The sequence below is a fragment of the Balaenoptera acutorostrata genome, chromosome 12 (genome assembly GCF_949987535.1).
Source record: "Balaenoptera acutorostrata chromosome 12, mBalAcu1.1, whole genome shotgun sequence".
Lineage (NCBI taxonomy): Eukaryota > Metazoa > Chordata > Mammalia > Artiodactyla > Balaenopteridae > Balaenoptera > Balaenoptera acutorostrata.
In genome coordinates, this window is record NC_080075.1 from 89,917,803 (window position 1) to 89,927,586 (window position 9,784).

The window sequence follows — 9,784 nt, forward strand, 5'->3', positions numbered from 1 at the left end:
CTACTCCTGGTGAACATACTGTGAAGACTGTTGAAACTACAACAAAGGATTTAGAATATTACATGAACTTAGCTGATAAAGCAGCGGCAGCTTTGGAGAGCATTGACTCCAATCTTGAAAGAAGTTCTATTGTGGGTCTAATGCTACTGAACAGAATTGCATGCTACAGAGAAATGGTTCATGAAAGGAAGAGTCAATCCATGCAGCAAACTTCATTCTTGTCTCATTTTAAGAAATTTCTGCAGCCACCCCAGCCTTCAGCAAACACCACCCTGATCGGTCAGCACCACCAACGTGGAGGTAGAACCTTCCACCAGCAAAAAATTAGACTCGCTGAAGGCTCAGATGAGGGTTAGCATTTTTAGCAATAAAGCTCTTTAAAATTAAGGTCTGTATATTGCTTTTTCAGACAGAATTCTATTGCACGCTTAACAAACTACAGTATAGTGTAAACATACTTTTATATGTACTGGGAAACCGAACAATTTATGTGACTGGCTTTATTGTGATACTCATTTTTTTGAGTCTGCAATATCTCCGAGGTGTGCGTGTATGCATAATGTGTGCTTAGGTATAATATGTACTAATTAAATACATTTGGGTAAATCCTTTTAATGAAATGCTAAGCAGAATGCACCTGAGAAGGTGTAAATTATCAAAAGTACTTTTTCTCAGTGATAGCCAGTGATTTAAATTTCAGCAACAACTGAGGATATAGCTAAAACCCTTTTAACCAACACAAGTTTGGCTGATTCAGAATGGAAACTCCAAGTAGAGCAGACGTACGGCTTCAGGTATGCTGGGAGACAGGGTCTTTTATGCCTTTGGTTTGTTTCACATTCAAGCTGTTCCTTTTCTTTGAAGTTTGAACGCAGAGGTCAGGCACTAAACTATGCCTCACATGGGCACATATATCCACTAGCAAACTCATTTAATCTTCAGGCTTCTGTAAATGCAGCTTTGTTCATATACTTATTTTCTTAGTATGAACAGGGAGAGGAGAAATCGATGTTGGCCTTTTTTTTTCCCCCCAGGAAGGTTTTTTTTTTCTTTTTCTCTCACTTTAAAAGCATAGGAATTTCATGAAATTCATTCAGCCTACAGCTGCAATCTACAACTAGGAAGAAACACTGTCCCTTTATATTGCCTATAAATAATCTGGTCTTTCTCATGAGCAACCTAACTGGTCAGTAGACACAAAAATATTTAGTCCTATCAGGTTTAAACCTTAATATCATTTGATCTTTTAACAGGCCCTTTAGGTAATGCATGCTCTTTTTTAGAGAGAAGATCAGGATCTCAGATTTCTCAGTCTTCAAAGGCCATGCTGGCCTCTCCCCAGAATGGCATCTGCCCGGGGCCAAAAGTGTCATTTAGGCAACCTTGGGGCTGAGGGGAGGATGGGTCTATGGTCACATTATCCTCTCTCTAAATGGACGTGGATTGCCCCGCCCACGTAGGCAATTGAAATTTGTTTCTTGTGGCTGTTTCTGTCGAACTTGGCCTCGGCTTGGGTCTCCTTGGTACTGGGATCTCTTTTGAGTGTCTGTCTTCCACGCAGGCCCACCCACAGTGCCCCTCCAGCTCTAGTTTCATGGGCACTGGACCCACCCCACCTCCGCCCCCCGGGGCCACATACTCTGCGGTCAAATGTCCGGGAACTGAGAACAGTCAAGAAAGTAGATATTAAAACCTCCTCTGCTTAATCATTCTGCCCAGTCTGGTTTAACCTGACCTTGTTCCAGGTTGGTTCAGAGGAGCTCAAAACGGAGATGGATGCTCTCCGTGTCCCCCTCACTGAGTTGTGGCTCTGTGTTAAAGCCTGGAGACAGGAAACTGGGGGACGCGCACCTCACCATCTCACACTTCATTGTTTTCCCCTTAGAAAGCAAGTAGAATCTTCCATCTGCCCACTGGGTTCTGAATTTCACAACAGTGTACTTTGATGTGGGTCTGTTTTCATCCATTTTTGTTGGGCCCTTGATGGGTCCTTTCAGTCTGGTAACTCAAGTCCTTGAATTATTGGAAATTTTCTTGGCTTGTTTCTTTGATGAATTCCACTCCTCACTTTTTCTTTTCTCTCTTTCTGTATTGTCTGCTATTCAGATGTTGGACGTATTGACTGGTTTTCTAATTTTCTTGTCTTTTCTCTCACATATTTCCGTTTTATACCTTTACTACATTTTATATTTTTTCAACTTTGTGTTTTCAACTTGTTTTTCAACTCTTTTATGAAGACTTTCATTTCTGCTCTCAAGTTTCTAAGTTCTAAAAGCTTCTGCTCTCTCCCATTTTTTCTTTCCTCCTTTCTTTCTCTTGTTACCTAAATATTCTTTTTAAAATAATATCTTTTCTTTTTTATTGGATGCAGTGTCTTTACTTACTATTCTGAGACTTTAGTGATGGCTTTGTTTAAAGTTCCTCATGCAAAATCTCCATTTCCTCTAAGGTGAATTTTTATTTATTTGTTTTTTCGGAATTTTTAAAATTAAAGGTTAGTTGATTTACAATGTTTTGGGTGTACAGCAAAGTGATTCAGTCATATATATGTATATGTGTGTGTATATATATATTCTTTTTCAGATTATTTTCCACTATAGGTTATTACAGATATTGAGTATAGTTCCCTGTGCTATACAGTAGATCCTTGTTGGTTATCTATTTTATATATAGTAGTGTGTATCTGTTAATCCCAAACTCCTGATTTATCCTTCCCCCCTTCCCCTTCAGTACCAATAAATTTGTCTTCAATGTCTTTGAGTCTATTTCTGTTTTGTAAATAAGTTCATTGTATCATTTTTTAAAGATTCCACATATAAGTGATATCATATGGTATTCGTCTTTCTCTGACTTACTTTCCTTAGTAATGGTCATCCCTAGGACCATCCATGTTGCTGCAAATGACATTATTTCATTCTTTCTTATGGCTGAGTAATATTCCATTGTCTATATAGACCACATCTTCTTTACCCATTCATCTGTTGATGGACATTTAGGTTGCTTTGTTTGTTTTATTTGCACCTTCCAGGTAGGATGCTCCCCTCAGATTCTGGTGATGCTTGACAGTGGCTCATGACTGGTGTGGAAGATTAGCTACACATGATTGGTGCGTAGATTTAGATCTCATTGAGTGAAGCTCTCATCTTCTGAATTACTGCTGTAGACACCCAGCCGACCTCCTTAGTGATCGTCCTTTACCTTGTTGACTCTTTAGGGTGTAGACCTTATTACAACTCTTACTTGGGAAAGAGGACCAACCAGGGCTCTGGTTGGATTGGCTAGCAGGCTGAGTGGAGCCAGCACAGTGTTATCTGATTTTATCTTAAAGAAAAAATAACTTTTCAGTGCAGTGATTTTGAGACAATTGAATGTGAGTGCCTCTGAAGTCACAGTCTCTCCAGCGGTGTCACTCGATTCTTCTCCAACTGTCCGGAAGAGAAACACAAGGAGGGTGAGAAGCTCCCTGTAAGGAGCTCACCGTCAGGATGAGGAGGTGGACGTGCACACACACCATTGTCGACGTACTTTCTGTGGCTGGAGGAGGTGTTTATGACAAATCAGGGTACAATTTACTTTGCCTAGGGAGTCAAGAAAGGTTTCAGAGAGATGGAATCAGGAGGCACATAAAATAAGTACCTACACGTAAACTGGATTGAAATGGACATTTCTTTTATTTATTTATTTATTTATCATTTATTTATGGCTGTATTGGGTCTTCGTTTCTGTGCGAGGGCTTTCTCCAGTTGCGGCGAGCAGGGGTCACTCTTCATCACGGTGCGCGGGCCTCTCACTATCGTGACCTCTCTTGTTGCGGAGCACAGGCTCCAGACGCGCAGGCTCAGTAGTTGTGGCTCACGGGCAGAGTTGCTCCGCGGCACGTGGGATCTTCCCAGACCAGGGCTCGAACCCGTGTCCCCTGCATTGGCAGGCAGATTCTCAACCACTGCGCCACCAGGGAAGCCCCAAAATGGACATTTCTTGCCCAAAAGCCCTGTCTTTAGCTCTCCTGCCTTAGGGCTTGCTTCACTTGTCCTGTTCAGTGACTGCTTTGACTCAGTAATTTTCATAAGTGAACTGATTTTAACATTCTTGGGGCATAAATTAAATACAGAATATCTAATTTGGACCTGTGTATTTCATTTGCAGACCCTGGGTGGGTCTAAATCTACTTTGCAGGCTTTCATTTTTAATCTTGAATTTTTTTAAAACAAATAAAATATTTAAGACATTTGTGTGGGACGACACTGTAGCAAATTGTGTTTGGTTTGATCCCATATTAGGACTCAGTCATGCCAGTTCTTTTTCTCTGTTTTGTTTGATGAAAACAAATCAATTTCGTTTAGCGCAAGTACATCGCATTTCCACTAGAGGGAGGAGAAGTGCTAATTTTAAACATTGAGGGTGGAGCTGTACTTTTTGCCGAGATAATCACTCCCCTCATTACACACAAACTGTGATTGGAAAAACAACGGTGGTTCCTTTCTTTTTTTTTTTTTTTTTCCTTTCATTTTTATTTAAATATCTGCTCTAATGGGAGAACAAAGGACAAACCGTGGAACATTTCTAGGTCAAAGTAGCAAGTATTGAAAAGTGGCTAATTTTTTGCTTCAAGAATTCTAAACACAGCCCTGGGGTCAGAAACATTTTCAAAAGAAGACCTTAGTGATCAGAGAACTCCATCTCTTTCTTTAATAGTTCTGGAAAATGAGGCCCAGAGAGAGACCTGCCCTGCCCAGGGTTGGAGAATTTGCTAGTAGCAGATGCAAAAATAGAAATGTTGCCCAGTTCTTTTTCTAGAGCTCTTTATAATGCAACAGATTTGGTCAGCATATCTGATGCCATAAATATTACAGACACATACCTACATATATGTTTTTGTACATATATATGTATGCATATATTTTCCTCCCTCTGACGTTTATGATTTGAGGTCTGGCATTAAGAAATATTCTGGGGCTTTTATGTGTCCTCGTTTACTTGCTCTTAAACCCTCCCCATCCCAACTCCCCTCCTTGTATTACTCTAGATGCAAAAAGCAGTGCTTATGTAGGGTATGGCTAATGGATTCAGCATGGTCCAAGAGCTGGTAATTACTGATCAATCACCAAAATACCATGGTTTAAAAAACACACTATAAACTTTCCTGTGAAGTCTCCAAAATTTTTATTAACATGCATGACATTAGTGGTTGTACTTATTTTGCCATAATTGAGGGTGTGTCCCGTTTCTCTAGAATAATAAAGCATTTGAGGGAGCTCTCATATTTCACTTCTGGCTGAACCCGGTCTGTAAGCTCTTACAAACATAATGCATTTTGTGCTCATCTTTGAGGTAGGAAAGATTATTTTCCGAGTTTTAAGTGAAAAAAACCACAAACACACACACCCAAATTTTCTATTCTGAAGTTTTTAAAAAACAAAAACAAAAACAAAGCAAGGCCATTTACCAATGAGTGCTTTTTGAAGCCATAAAAGATTTTTCAACATTTTCTCTAGTCAGAACTTTCAATAAGGAGTTTTCCCCTTATCTCTGAATAGTCTGACTAGAAGTTCTGGTCTATTTCTACCCGAGGAGAGCTTCATTAAAAGTGAGTGTTAGGCTTAGTGTTGGGGATTGTGGAGATGCATGTATAAAAACTGTGGTCATTCTTTTTTTTCCCTTCCATTTTTATTGAGATATAATTGACACACAGCGCTGTGTATGTTTAAAGTATACAGCATAATGATTTGACTTAATACATCATGAAATGATTATCACAAGAAGTTTAGTGAACATCCATTATCTCTCTTTTTAAAAAATTAATTAATTTATTATTTATGTTTTGGCTGCGTTGGGTCTTCATTGCTGTGCGTGGGCTTTTCTCTAGTTGCGGCGAGCGGGGGCTACTCTTCATTGCGGTGCGCGGGCTTCTCATTGCGGTGGCTTCTCTTGCTGTGGAGCACGGGCTCTAGGCCCATGGGCTTCAGCAGTTGTGGCTCATGGGCTTCTGTAGTTGTGGCTCGCGGGCTCTAGAGCACAGGCTCAGTAGTTGTGATGCACAGGCTTAGTTGCTCCGCGGCATGTGGGATCTTCCCGGACCAGGGCTCGAACCCGTGTCCCCTGCATTGGCAGGCAAATTCTTAACCCCTGCGCCACCAGGGAAGTCCCATCCATCATCTCTTATAGATATAAAATTAAATAAATAGAAAAATGTTTTTCCTTGTGATGAGAACTCCTAGGATTTGCTCTCTGGACAACTTTCATTTATAGCGTACAGAAGTGTTAATTATATTTATCGTGTTGTACGTCACATCCCTAGTACTTACATATCTTACAGCTGGGAGTTTGTACCTTTTTACCACTTTTATCCTATTCCCCTCCCCCCTCCCCCGCCTCTGGTAACCACAGATCTGATGGTGGCCACTCTTTTAATGAAAAGATGTATCATCTTCTACTTTTATGTGCATAAATATAAGTGAAGTAATGAGTGAAAGCACTTCTGGCTGTAAGCGGACGTAGGTGTCATTCCCAGCTGGGTGGATCTGTGACAGTGGGAAAGTTACTCTCTGTTTGCAAAGCAAAACCATCAGGCTGGAAGAGGACCAAGGGTCCTCCACTTCCAGTGGCCATAGTTTCATAATTGCATAATGAATGGAATTCACCTATGACCCTAAATCCCTTATAATTTTTAACAGGATTGTAACACAGGGTGTGTTGTTTTTATACCATTTTGTTACTGTTTTAATAACTTGGGAAAGCCTGGTGTTGGTATGCAATGTGTTACATTATGTGCTGGTTCCCACAAAACGTCTAGGTAAATTAGTCTTCTGTAAAAAATTACCTTTAAGTTCCTTAGGGGAGTCTAGTGTGACTTACAGTGTGACTAACGAGGATGCAGCTGTCACTCCCGCTCAGTGGAACCTCTGTTTTCCTCCTAAGAACTGCGGCGGTAACCTCGACCCTGGTGTTTCTGCTGACACTCTGCTGCCCCCTATAGTCTGCTCTTTGTGCAGCACCCAGTGTGATCCTTAAAAGTCACCTTGTTCATCACACTCAGGGGTCTTCCTTTAAGTCTCTTTTTGGTATTTCTCCTAAAAGGCCTTCCACATTACTTGATCTGAAATACCTTTCATCATCCTCTTCCGCTTAGCGCTAACTCATGACTACCTGTCTCTCTCCATGTCTGTGTCCGTGCCTGTGTGTTTGTCTACACCTATCACATTTATATCCATACCCATAACTATATATCTGTACTCATAACCATATCTCTATCTATGTCCACGTCCACACTTATAGCTATATCTCTGTCTGTAGTATGTGCGTGTTTATCCGTACTTCTGCACTAGAATATGCCCTCTATGAAGGCAGAGGCTTTCTTTTTCTTATTGCTTTAATCCCAGTGCCTAGAACAGTGCCTGGCATATAATAGATGCAAAATAAGTATTTGTCAAACCGAGGAACAAAGCTCCCGCTTGTCAGGATTTGGGTTTTGGCTTTTATTAGCTCTGTGGACAAGTGACTTAACTTCAGTGTGACTTTATTTTCTCATTTCTCCATCAAGGACATCATCATTTCTCTCAAAGATCTGATGTGAGAATGAAATGAGATGATACAAGAAAGAGGAGCTGCCGGTCCTGGCCCAGAAAAGGCACCAAGTTAAGGTTAATTCCCTTCTTCCTCCTTCTGTCTTGTTGAGCACATTCTGACTTTCACAAATCTGTGGGCCTAAAGGGAAACACACCTATTAATATTCACTGCTGAGTCATTTCCAGAGCTGGCAAACTGAGCCTTTCCAGCTCTGGAAGATTATAAACATAAACACTATTTTCCACAGGAGAGACTGCCAAAACACAGAGCTGATTTGCCCACGAGTTTAAGCATGGCAATGGTAAATATATATATGCATATAAAGTCAATAACAATGGCAGCTTATTATTTAATTTTATTAATAGACAAAAATTAAGAGTTAAGAGCTATACTTTTGCTATCTAGGTGACGTGAGCTTAAGCATTTACCCCATCACCCAGCACAAGAGATCATGTTTCAAAAATGAAAAACTTTCAGGAAGGCCTCTTTCCATTTGTATTTAAAAACCAAATGTTTCCAACAGAGAATTATCTCCCTTAGAAAGAGAAACGACTTTAGTCAATAAAAATATTAACCCTAAACATCTGCTAAGAGTCTCACATGCATTATTGCACATATTGTTCACATTAAATCTATGAATCATAATACTGTTATAATCTTATATCTATTTAGAAGTGACTTAACCAGCCCGAGGTCACAGGGCTAGTTAACGGTGGAGCCAGGAATCATGCTATGTTTGCCTGACCCTGGAACCAGCGAGGGCCCCTAAGCACTGTACTTGGAGGCCTCAGGTGAAAGCAAAGCCAGTCCCAGTGACCGTTCAATCTAAATATATAATTAAATCAAAACCAAAAGATGAAAACTGAAAAACAAATATACCCAGATTTGTATAGCTTCGTATTTGTATAGCTCTTTGTTAGTTACAAATGGTCCCTTTATAAGTCATCTCAGTCCATCCTATGTAGGATTGGGTGAGACTTTATATCACTTTATAGATGAAGGAGGAGAGGTTACACGACTTCACTGAATGCCCCCAGGTAATAAGCAGTAGAGCCTGGACTCCACCTTCTGACTGTAGACCCTTGTTCTGTGCCCTGCTCTCCTTGACTTTCTAGGGGAAAACCTCCTCTTCCATAGTTAGAGACTTGTTACCCATTGACAGAGTATCTTCTAAGTGTCAGTTCCTCCGGTAGCTGTTGTGAGCACGCAGGTCTTAGATAAACACAGACACTACCCCTCCTCTCTGGAGGAGAGACACAGATAAAAAACAAATAAATACATACGATGTTAGTGCCCTGGTGGTGTTCGTGCCACAGACAAAATTAAAATGTGTGAAGTAGATAGGGAGAACCTGGCTGGGGAGAGGGTTGAAGTTTTAACTTGGGTGGTGTGGGGAGATTGCTCCGCTAAAGAGATATTTGAACACCTGGGAGAAGTGAGAAGGCCAGCCGTGTGCTTATCAGGAGCGATGTTGCTCCAGACAGACACGACTGCACGTGCCAAGGCCCTGAGGTGACGGGAGGATTCTTGATGTGTATGAGGAGTAGGAAGGAGGCCATGGGAGCTGCTTCAGCTGGGCAGCAGATGAGTCTACAACTCCGAGGGCTGCGTCTACAACTCCGAGGGCTGTGGAGGGCAAGGACCGGTAAGTTCAGCAGATCTGAGGCTTTGGTACTGACAGACAGGCACGTGGAGGGAACCGCCCTCAGCAGGTGGAGAAGGGCCCCTGGAGTAGCGGGAAATCAAAAGTGATTCAGGCACAGATTATGTCCAGCCTCTCCGTAAAGGAGCCAATTCTGTATCGTAAATGTGCTGAGCGTTTGCGCAGGACGGTGAAGCCCAATGGGATGAGCACCAGTGACGAGCGTTTGAGGAAAAGCCTCAGCAGGAAACGGCCGTCTCTCTCCGCAGATTGAAGCCTTCCTGGCAGAGACCACGCGTTTTTATCACATTTCCCAGAAGAGCTCAGGTTCTCTGGGTCCGCATATATGAATTATCTAGAGTGAAGTCAAATGGGGCAAAGTCACGCGAGTCTTTTTAATTAATCGGATTCATAAGTGCCCACTGGAAGGCAGCACTATGGATCCCATTTTTTCCCTATTTGACATTTATGTAGCCCTCTTTACCGTGTAAAATATCTTATCCCTTTTTATTGTCACAGCAAAACTGTGAAGTAGGGGAGTACGAGCTATATCGTCTTTCTTTCCCTCCCTCCCTC